Source organism: Rhinolophus hipposideros (genome assembly GCF_964194185.1).
Source record: "Rhinolophus hipposideros genome assembly, chromosome: 8".
Lineage (NCBI taxonomy): Eukaryota > Metazoa > Chordata > Mammalia > Chiroptera > Rhinolophidae > Rhinolophus > Rhinolophus hipposideros.
In genome coordinates, this window is record NC_138054.1 from 14866385 (window position 1) to 14878857 (window position 12473).

Genomic DNA, 12473 nt, shown 5'->3' on the forward strand with positions numbered 1-12473 from the left:
TATGGAGTTTGTTCCATTAAGGACACTCCTTTCTTTAAGCCCTAAGCACAATTTATTTGAGAATTCCATTTTTTGAAACACCTCCATATGTGAAGTCCTTGGAGATCCCCCCAGCAAGATTGAAACCTAAGTCTACACTTCCTCCTCTGAGGGGCTCCTGCCTCCACTCAGCTGACTGAGCCTCAAGCTTTTGGTGCTGTGTTCATTTGTGTACTTCAGAATATACTTTCCATTTTGCCTCACACTAAAGAGGACATATGTCTTTCTGTTGTCCCTTTTTGGAGGCTCCTACACCTGTGAGTTTTCTCACGAAAGTGGGGTTCTGGGGACCAAGCCCTGTAACAGGTGCTCCCTGTCTGGGCCAAAAAGACCCTCCTCAGACAGGTGAGTTTGGGGGGGGCAGGACTCCGCCTTACTGCCCTGCCTCCTTGTGCTCTGAACTGGGGCAAAGCACTCTTGCCTTTCTCTGCACCCCCATTTGTAAAATGGACATAATGACCCCTTTTCCTTTGAACGGGAGTGCCAGGAGGCTTTTGTGCATTTCTATAGTACTTGGAGCCCCCCATTTGGGAAGCAGAGAGTTCAGGGCATGCTGTGATTCTCATTATTCACAGAAAGGCACATTCACTTCAGCTCACTCTGCCCTCTCGACATTTTCCCCAGTATTATTGACTTAAGTACTCTTCAAGAAGAATTTCTCTGAGGCTCCCATGTTGACATCCTACCAGTGTTTCAAGAGCCAGCCTTGCTAGCTATTTGTTCCCGTGGATGAAAGCCTGCAATCTCTCTATTAAATACTCCCTATTCAACAGGAAGAAGGAAGAAAACGGGGCACAGAGCAGAAATCCAATATCTGCTTACAAAAACTAGGTGGTAGTCTTTCGCTGCTCGGTGTTCCCCCTACTGTCTCACAAGCCTGGACTTCAGCCCTGCTTCGAGAAAATAAATCAAGAGCATGGATATCATCTGCAAGGGGATTTGGAGTTTTCCGCAGGACAGGTTGATGTGAGAAGCCCTCCAGTGCTGGGTCAGACTTGCTGCTGGACTCATTGGCGGGGTGGGGATACTGGGTTGCTCAATCTCATTCTCTCTCTCTCTTTCTGTCTCCTCTTTCAGCAAAAACATTTGTCTATAGGACTTTGCTTCTCTAACTCTCTGCCGCCATTTCTTCATATCAATTCTTGCTTCTTGCCAGAGAAACCAGCAGAAAGTAAGAAACTTGCAGACCAACAGTGCAATTCATATGCTTCATGGGGAGGAGAAATCAATTTTTGTCTACAGTGGAAGCGAGGCTTCTGGGCATTTCTGGGCATATCAGGGCAAAGCAGCTGTACCTTCTCCTGGCAGCTCAGGAGCATCCTTGGCGGGCGGCCCAGGGAGGAAGAGCAGGCACCCATCAAAAAATCAGAAAGCACAGGTCTTGGAATGTGGGCTTTCTCTTGAGCCAACTTTGTGACTTTGGACATCACTTCAACATCTCCAGACCTCAGTGTTCTCAGTTGTTAAAAAATGAAATATGAACATCAGTGTCACAGGATTTTTGTGAGTGTTCATTCATTGACTCAGCAAATATGTATTGAGAGCTTGCATGCCAGCCACTGTGTGAGGTGGTGGGGCCATCCGTCCTTGCTTCCAAAATATTTTCAGTTTGGGGGAGAAATGGACAGGACATAGGCAAAGAGCAGGCAAAAACAATCATGTTAAATGAGTGAGTAGAGTGTGCTGCAATAGGGGTGAGAAGAGAGAGAGAGGAGTCACAGGCAAGAGTTGCACTCAATCCCATCCTGGGTGGTTAGGGCAGGCTGCCTGGGGGAGGCCACAACTATAGTAAGAACTGATTCATAGAAGAAGTTGGCAGGGAAAGGGGTGCAGAGACTGGAGAGGACATTGCCCATTGATTCAGAATGGTTGGAATGGAGGGAGAGAGGAAAAGCAGTAAGGGTAAGGGGTATGCTTGTGGTGGAGTCATGGATCCATGCCTGGAGATGTAGGCAATCCCACCATGCTGGGATGATGGTAGGAGGTTCAAACATCACCCTGGGGCAATGTAGAACTGTTGAATACTTTTAAGTGAAGGGATGACAAAATCAGATTTGTGCTATAGGAAAGTTGCTTAAGCTGCAGTGTGGAAAAATTAGGGAGGATACTCTGGATATTTCTCATTTGAGCTTCCAGACCCATTTGCTACATTCCTCCCCTGCTCTGTGCCTCAATAGGCTGACATACTTTGCACTGCATCAACAAGCTTTTGCTGCTGTGTTCATTTGTTTGCTGCCTTTCGTCTTTTGGTTTCTGGATGGTTCAGCCCACGGGAGGCAGGAGCAGGAGATGGGAGGGTAGAAGGACAGAGAAATCAGGGTATCTGTTCCTCAACTCCCTCCCTGCTTTGGCCTCAGACTGATGGTGGCTGAGTTCCCCCACTGCACCCACAGCTCCTGCCTGGCAGTCGTTTCTCCCAGCTGTGGCTTTCTGTCTAGTTTATATACAATAACTGCCCCCTTCAGGTCCGGGCATCTAAGGCTCCCAGTGTCTCTAGTCCCAGGGTGCCTCTCCATCCTTTGTTGATTTACCTTAACCTAACCCTGCCAAGTACCCCATGGCAGTGTGCCATCTGCTGGGCCCCTGCCCTAGAACAGTGGGAGACTGTTGCAGCCATCAGGCCACAGTGGTAGAGGGGAAGTGGCAGAAGAAAGTCAGTGGATTCCAAAGATACTTAGGAGATAAAAGCCATAGGACTTAGATGTAGTGTGGTGAGGGAGGGAAAGCTATGGATGACTTCTTGATTCTGACTTCTGTACCTGGGAGAATGGTGGTGGTAATGGTAATGGCAAAATGCCAGGAGGGTAGGGGCCGGTAAATTTCCGGTGGAAAGAAATACTGAAAGGCTTTTGAATGGAGATACTCAATAGGCACTTAGATATAAAAATCTATGGTTCAGAAGCCTAATCTGGGCTAGAGATTCATTAGCATAGAGATGGTAAATGCTGTAAATGAAATTCTAATCACCCAGGCAGAATACATAGAGTAAGAAGAGAAGGGAGATGAGACAGCCCCCCTGGGGAAGAGATGCTTGGGAGTGCCAGGCTGACAGACTGGAGGCTGAGAAATCACTGTTTGAGAGCTAGGAAGAAAACCAGGAGGCTGAGATGTTATAGAAACTTAGGGAAGAGAGGTTGAGGAAGTAGGAAAGTACAAGCAGTTCATACTGCAGGTATGAACGTAGAGAAGTGCTGTTGGGTCCAAGAGCAAACACATGGCTGATCTTGGCAAAAGCCATTTCAACAGAGTCCCTGGAGACCAAAGGAAAGGGTCATGTGCAAGTGAGTTGGTAACTGAGGGGTTTGGCATGTCATGGTTTGTAGTTCTCTGTGAAGTAGGAGCTGAGGTCAACTGAGAAGGAGGGGATGAGAGGAAGCCAAAGTGTATGCTTGTCTTTTCTTTCCTGGTCTTTGGCATGAGCAACGAGCTCCTTATATCCAGGGGTTCATTTTCTGGGTGAGGAGGGCTGAGGTAAGAGAAGCAGCGATAGAAAAGGAAATTCTGACACATACTGCAACATGGATGAACCTTCAGGATATCATATTAAGTGAAATGAGCGAGTCACAAAAGGGAAAATAGCGTAGGATTCCACTTACAAGAGGTACCTCATTAAATTCACAGAAACAGAAAATAGAATGGTAGCTGCCAGGGGCTGAGGGGAGGGGAAAATAGGGAGTTAGTGTTTAATAGCTACAGAAGCTGACATCTTCATGGTGGTCCCCGCACCTGCACTCATGCGCCCAATGCCACTCCCTCGTTTGATTGAACTTTGAGGGCTCAGGTTTTTTTTCTTCAGAGGAAGGTTCTTCCAAGTATATGAATGAGGATGAGGCCAAAAGCCTTATTGTTCAATCAAAGCCTTCTCTCAATCCAGAGGCCTTTTTGTTACTGAAGTTGCCCCCAAACAGAATGGAAATAGAAAATAGAGTTTTAATATCATAAACATTGATTGAGTGTTTAGTATAGGTAAGTCTTAGAAACTTAAAAGAAAATCGCCTTTGGGAGTGCCAGGGCCCATGTCTCCTATTTTTTTTAAAGTTGTGGTAAAATGCACATAACATAAAATTTACCATCTGAACCATTTTCAAGGGTACATGTTAAGTTTATTCATGTTGTGTTACTAATCTCAGAACTCTTTTCATTTTGCAAAACAGAAACTGTGTGCCTATTAAACAATAACTCCCCATTTCCCCCTCCCTTCAGCCCCTGGCAACTACCATTCTATTTTCTGTTTCTGTGAATTTAATGAGGTACCTCTTGTAAGTGGAATCATACAGTATTTGCCCTTTTGTGACTGGCTTATTTCACTTAACATGATGTCCTCAAGGTTCATCCATGTTGTAACATTTGTCCTTTGTAACGCTGAAGAATATTCCATTGTATGAATGCACTACGTTTTTCTTATCCATTCATCCATCAACAGATACTTGAGTTGCTTTCATCTCTTGTCCATTGTGACTAAGGCTGCTATGAACATGAGTGTGCAAATATCTCTTTGAGGCCTTGCTTTCAATTCTTTGGGATATACCCCCAGAAGTGGAGTGTCATAGGATTTTTTGCACTTAAAAAACTTGATTATCTTAGTGAAAGTTTAAATCTCAGTGATTAATGAATAATAAGGAATGGAGTTTTTGGGTTTTTCGTTTGTGTGTTTGTTTGTTTTTTAAGGAGGGAGACTTTTTATTGCTTGTCTGGACAGACAGCAGAGTGGGCGGGGCAGGAGTGGCTAGGGGCCGGTGCAGGCAATGCTGGCGCCCACAGTGGATGTGGGCCTTGTCACTTAGGAGGGCATCTTCCCGCAGCCGGCGGAGCTGGTCCATTCAGAGCGGAGTCACCTGCTGTAAGGTGTGTGGCATGGATAGGAGGTGAAGTGCAGGGGAAGTTGAGCAGGCAGCTGAGGGCGGCCATGTAGAGGTCTGAGAAGCCCCCAAGGTTCCCTGAGCAGTAGGTGGGCTGTGGGGAGTGTGGAAGATGTTTCCCAACTGAGTGTTGAGCAGAGCCTTGGTGAATCACCCGCCGCAGCTCCTGCTGCTCCTTCACCCAGGCAGCCAGCACTTGCCCATCCGTGTCCTGGCCGGTTTGCACGCACCCCGGCAGCTCCGGGAGCACCTGCTCCGGCATCCGGCACCGGCAGCGGCGCGCCAGCCCTGCGGAAGCCTGCGACCCTGTAGTGTGGTTCCACAGTAGAACACGCAGGGGCTGTGCTGTTCTGTCAGGTGCAGGACGGCGAACAGGTTCCCTGCCAGTAGGTCGTCCCTTTTCCAGGAGGTGATTTGGACGCACTGCCCTGAGCCCTTCTCATCGTGTTTTCTGACAGGCTTGCGCGTGTCCGCAAGAAGCTGGGCTTGTCCGCCTGGACGATGACCGCCGCGAAGAGTTGGTGTCAGTCGGACTCCACCGCGTGCACATCCTCTTGTCCTTGGAGCTGAAAGGACTGTACCTTGCAGCTGTCTCCTACGGCCCACCAGAAGGCTCAGCACAGCGATGTACTTCTCCACATCTCTCAGGATGTACTTCTCCACGTCTCGCTCCATCCACTGGTGCGTGAGGCCCTTCACAAATACACGTCTCGAATGTCATCCGTCACATCCTTGTAGTGGTGCCCTTGGTCAAACTCCAGGCTGTGGCCCAAGTAGTGGCCCAGCATGCAAGAGAGCAGGGCCACCTCCAGCCGCGAGATGTCCATGACCTGCTTGAGGAAGGACCCTCGCCTAGAAGCCGCTCATCTGGTACAGTGGGATGTGCTACGTGTCCCCATGTAGGTCCATCAGCTCCTACTCTGGCACAGCTGACGGCCCCTGGAGGCCAGCCCCAGCTGCGCGTGAGGGAAGACATCAGTCAGGCTTCATCAGAAGGCTCTTTCTGAAGGTTGTAGTGGAGGCCACGATGACAAAGCTCATGTCGTTTTCATGCTTTTGAATCCCCCTGGATACTGGTGCTGCTCCATCAGGATGTCACATATGACATGGAAGGTCACTGGGTGCAGTGCATCTGTGTACTGTGTCAGTGTAGACCTCAGTGTCACTTGGCTCAGCTCATCGTTGGTGTAGGTGGCCTCCAAGCTCAGGAGACTGCAGACCTCCAGGCACATGAGGGTGTGTACCAATCTCTGCAGGTCCTAGTGAGGAGTGCACAGGTGTGAGCTGAGCTCAGCACCCACTTGACGGATCAGTGGGCACCAGGACCTGGGGTCCGCAGCCTGAGCCGAGGGTGAGAACCAGGGGGCTCGCTGCCTACAGTGGCCTCAGCACAGCAGCCAGCACCCAGTGGCTGCCTGCAGTCCTGCACCCGCCGTGCCACTGCTCACCGCCTGAGCAGCCCCCGCGGTCAGCCAGTATCGCTTTCCGACTGCAAAGTGTTTAAATTGTATTTTTAATGTATGGCATGCATTACTTCTTTTCTGTACTGTATTACCTGGGACCTCTGAAGCCTACAAGAGGCTTCCATGAGAGAATTCTGGGATACTGGAACATTATTCTGGAATGCTTTTCTACTCATCCAGGCACTTATTTCCTTATTCACCTCCTGAATTGGTAACCGTAGGGAATTGCTACTTTTGTGACTGGCTCATTTCATTAGCTTAATGTCAAGCTTCATCCACATCGTCACATGTGTCAGAATTCCCTTCCTTTTTAAGGTTGCATGTCTCCCGTTTTACTTTGTAGCATGTTTCTCAGTTCCAGAGGCCTTTCATACCCATTTTTCCCCTTTTGCCCCCATTTTCTCCATGTTGCAGTCAGAGAGTGGCTGTTATTCCCAGGCTGCAGCTGAGAAAACAAGGCTTGCAGCCTCAGGACCACACAGAAAGCACAGGCCCAGGACCAGAACACACTTTCCCTGGAGCACAGCTGTATGTGCAGAGCACTTGCATATTTGTGCACACACCGGGCTCCCAAATAGCGTGGAGGGGCAGGAGACCCCTGACAGAGAAAGAACAGGGCCAATGACAAGTCAGTGACAGGAGAGAAGTGGAGGAAAGGCCAGGGGTGGCACAGGACCTGGCAGCAAGCCTACTCTGGTCCCAGTCCAGGCAGCAGGGCTCCTCTTACTGGGGCAGCTCACTTTCCTCCTGGGACACAGGAAGGGGGATTTTGCCAGGCCAGTCCCAGGAGCTGGGTGACACAGAGCCTGTGGGAGCGGCCAGCCCTAACGTGAATCCTCAATGTTTATAGTTGGTGATGAGATCAGTCAGACAGGAGAGACTGGGGATGAAATAGGAATTTGCATAATGCCATGCTGGCTGTGGGCACGCTGTCCCACAATGCTATCAGTGGTGTTAGAGGCTCCCTAAATTAACTGAGTGAGCTACCATGGACAAAGTCTATTTGGGCATCTTGCTGTGGTTGGTGAGGATTACCTCTGAAGCTGGTGTAATCACCTCTCTTAGCATGCGTGTCCAGGCCGACAGACAGTCAACTTTTTGTGCTTTGGAGAAGAATGCACCTGTGTGAGCACCAGGTGATTTATGGATGCTTCAGGTGGTCAGACTTATAAGCAGTGAAGCTCCTGTCCCTGAAACAGTTGAGTAAACCAAATGGTTGGCATTTCAATAATAATCTCTGGGGTCGGGGCTTGGCCAATGGAGGAAATGAGCAGGGGGTTGTTGCATCTGGGTTCCCACGGGGAAACTGCTTCATACACTGCCTGGCTCAATCTTCGCATTCAGAGACTGTTCCAGAATATTTGCTATTCGTCATGCTTAGAGGGTGGGTTATCCCAGCTAATCGTATGTTCTGGTTAAAGGTGAGCTATTAGATCTCATTCATAGAGCACAGCTTTTCAAAAGAATTAGAATGCTACAAAATACTTTGAACAATAAATTACAAGGACCATAGTCCAGGGTGTCTTTTAAAATACTGAAGGCAGTTGTATTTCCTTAGGAGCATTGTTATGAATCCCATGGTCCAAGGAATTGGGAAAACAGGCAAATGCTAGTTAATAGAGTGCTGGATAAGCAGCTTTTTAATGAGTTTCCCATGTCTTGATTCTGTCATATATTAATTTTCTTAAAAGGCACTGAGCATGCTCGAAGATGATTAAGATTAAATAAGCTAATAGAAGAGAGTGACCTTAAAGGCAACTTAAACTCTGCATCCAACCCAGAGTTCCCCTTTCTAAACTTCAAACAATTTTTTTTCTGCCTTTCCTCAAATATGTCTGGTATCAAGGGGCTCTCAATTCCATTCCATTTATGAGTTAACTGTTGGAAAATCCCTCTTAATTCTCACCTCTGAAGTCATAGAGAATAAGTCCCATCTCTCTGTTTTGTAGCTCTCCAGATAAGTAGGACATTCATACAATCCTGCCTCCAGTTCCCTTTTAGCTAAGCCTGTCGTCTCCAGTTTCCTGCACAGTTGCTCAAATGTTTGCAGACCATTCGTTGAATGTTGACTTGTTTGTGGGGGATCCAAAGAGAATTATGACAGAAGACGTGACACAACCACCCTCAAATGTTGTGGGACCATCACCTCCTTCCGTCTGCACTGTGTACTTCCATGGCAGTGACTGTGAGCTCTGACTCTCTCCAGGGTCCTTCTCTCTGGACTCAAATCCTGGCTCTGCCACTTTCTACGTTGTGACCCCCGAGCAAGCAGTTAAACTCTTTAATGCTCAGTTTCCTCATCTATTAAAGTGAGCTAATTATAATATCAACTTCATAGCCTCACAAGGGTATAGCAATTGAGATCATGCATATGTGTGCTTAGCACAGACTGGCAACATAGTAAATGCTCAAAAAAAGTATCTGCTTGGAGAACAGCCTCATGAGCACAGATGATGAGGACTGAATGGCTGGGTTCACATCCCAGCTCAGGTTCAGATTTTGACACCACCACCTATAGGCCAAATAGCCTTGGATAAGTGCCTTAATCTCTGTGACTCAGTTTCCATATCTGCAAAAAGGAGAAATAGGGTTCTTATGAAGATTAAGTGAGCTATTATTATATATAATGTGCTTGGAACAAGTCCTGGAAAGTAAAAAGGGTCATATAAGTGAGAGCTCTTATTATTATTATAGCTTGAAAACGCACGTCATCTTTAACCGGAGTCCCATCAAAATCGGTCCATATTGGACTTACGGACACCAACCTGCCCTCCTCATCTGATGGTCTGTGCAATGAGAGTCCTCATTACTTATATTTTATGTATCTCAAATGACCCCTACCTGGGAGAGCACCTTGAGTATGGTAAATGCTTTTAGAATTCCAGTTTTTAGAATCACATCTATTTTTCCTCCGTATTATTTGAAATCTGCTTTCTTAGATTCTGAATAGTTAAACTACATACTGTGTCTCCACACTTGGCTTGTGGATTGCCTCTTTGGCTCCTTCCGGGTAGAATGAGCCTTGCCATGCTGCAGCGCCCCCCGTGTGCCAGCAGAGTACTGCACTGCCGACTGTCAATACCCTCTCCCTCTGAATCTCTAAGGCCCTCAGCGCACAGATGTGCTAATTGGCTTTTCTATATTTATAGGGTCCAACACATTTAGAGTAGCACCCATTTTTTTTCATGCTCTTGCCCAGTGCCAACTGGCAAGAAATTCTTCCTTTTTCAGAAGCACTTAGCATAGAGTAGGTGCTGAAAAATATTTCTGGAATAAATGGTATGCTTAACCTAGCTCAGTATCCCCATCTGTGGTAAAAAAGATAACATTGGAGACTCTTGTTGAAACTGAAAAGCATTTCCAAATGATTATTATTGTACTTCTAAAGTTAGGAAAATTACTTTTTCAAGATCGTTTTCTTTTCTCTATCCCAATTGGCATTTCTCTGAAGCAAAATCAGAATTAATTCCAGAAGATAAAATATTTTCTTTATTTTTCTATATTAGATATTAGAGTTTAGATATTCAGTTATTTACTAAAATAAAATACTGTACAAAGTTGTACTTTGTTTTCAACAAAATGATTACACCAGATGTATAGGTAATTAAGAGATTTCCATTGCTTTTAGGCAATATTTTTGTCACTAAGGGAAAGCACTGAGTTATTTTTTCCCATTGTCACACCTTCCTCCAATTCCCAAATACAGCTTTTTCGCATAATTGTTTTAACCTGATTTTACCAGTAATGGAAATATTAAGCAAAGACATCACAAACAAAGTCAAAAGCAATCAATTGGGAGAATATCTGAGGGTAAATTTATGACAAAATGTTAGTATCAGTAAGTTAAGATAAAGAATATAGAAATGGGCAAAAAATAAAAAAAGGAACAGGTAATTCACAGAAGAAATACAAATGTTCAACTCATGTTTAAAAACTGCTCTACTTCACTAGCAACCAAAGAAGTGAAAATGCAAAATGCAATGAGATATTCTTTGCCTATCAGATTGACAAGATTGAAAAGAATGAAAATAACCAGGAACTGAACTGGTATTGTCAAGGGGTTGGGGAATGGAACTCTCAAGAAGTAGTTGCAAGGAGCATAAGTAAGTATGCGCCTCACAGAGGGGTTTAGCAATACTCATTGAGATCTTTAACATGTCCACACTGATGATGACACAGTTCACTTTAGAAATGTCTTCCTAAGGAGCAGAGCTGACAGTTGTGCAGAGATGTATGTAGAAGGACAGCCATTGCAGTATTATTTATAATAGCAGAAAAGAAATCTGAAACTACAAAAACCTCCATCAAAAAGAGAGTAGATAAATAAATGACGGAACACTCATAAAACAGAGTACTAGGCGTCCATTACAATGAATGAGGTGGAGGAGTGTGTCAAAAGCAGAATATAGAAAATGGTATGGTATGATATGGTAGGATGTATCCTTATGTTATAAGAAACACAGAAAAACATAGCTGAGAGTAGTTAAGAATACGTTTATTTTCTAATCTGTACATGTCTCTACCTATTGATATTTTAGCACATATATCCTAAACATATTTTATAATAGAAAATAAAAAATACTTCTGTTTTGAAAAAAATATTGAGGATCTGCTGTAGGCTTCCTATGTGTGTATGTGTGTATGTGTTATTTGGAAATGAAATCAATGTTTGTAAGGCAGAAAAGGAATGCAGTAAAGATTCCCTCCGGAAGACACTACAATATTGGCTGGAAAGGAGTTGAGGTGACAATTGTTGGCAACGAGGAGGTCAGGAGGTCGGGAACTTCACAGCTAAAGTGTCAGAGGGCGTATACACAAAGCACTCGTGCCTGACTCCTCAAAGTGTGCTGGGGAATGACTCCATGGTCAGCAGATAAACAATAATATCCCCAAATACTGTGAGTTTCAAAAGCTTCCGGGAGAGCCTGTCCGCTATGGTCAGGCCTTTATTGTTGTGGGTGCCTCTGTCAAGAGGCTAAATCTTTTTTTTTTTTTTTTTTTTACATGATATAATTTATTTATTTATTTATTTATTTTTAATTTATTGGGGTGACAATTGTTAGTAAATTTACATAGATTTCAGGTGTACAATTCTATATCACATCGTCTATAAATCCCATTGTGTGTTCACCACCCAGAGTCAGTTCTCCTTCCATCACCATATAAGAGGCTAAATCTTAATACAAACAATGCCTGGGCATTCACACGAGTATTTCAGAAAAACAGTAATGGCACTTTTAGTACCTCAGACTTCCCTGACCAATCAGTCTTCTCCGCCTCCCCCATGCCAACCACCAGAGCTACATCTTTAATTTCTTGTAGGCCATTTCGTGGGCATCCCACAATGATCCAAAACATAACAAAGGTTCATCAAATTCCTCCCCATATCAAGAACCCACTTATCTCTCATTACATCCTTCCAACCCTCCCGGCCTTTGCTGACCGTTACGGTGGTCACCGGCCATGGGTGGTGCTACATACTGGAAACGTGGCTAGTCTGTACTGAGTGTGCTGTAAATGGCAAACACACACCAGATTTGGAAGACTTAGTGTGGAGAAAAACAGTAGGTAAATATTAACTTTAAATGATGATATTTTGGACATGTCGGGTTAAATAAAAATATTATTAAAATAGTAATATTTTCCGTCTAGTTATTTTCACTTTTTAAATGTGGATTTAAAAAGTGACAATTTCTAATTACCTATGTGGATTGCGTTACATTTCAGTTGTATGAAGGCTGCTCTAGACTTTGCAACCATGGAGTTATCCTTTATTTTCATGGCCGTGGGTTTCATATCAAATCTGTCAAGTAACCCTGATACCTGGTTTCTTGGCCCTTTATCCTCCTCCTCTTTTCCTGAATCACTGGTGCAGACAAGCCCTTCCCTCTGTCACAATACCTCCTGTTTCTGCCTGCTTCCATCTACTCTCTACTTCAGGCCCAACTCAGCTGCCAGCAAACAAACTCGATAACCTGAATAACTGAGAGCTAACCTCGTTAAAATCCCCTTGAGATTAAAAAGAAAACAAATAACACAATAAACTTTGTGAATAACTGCAGTGTAGAAGAAGAACTTGGAAGTACTAGAAATGAAATAACCAGCCACTCAC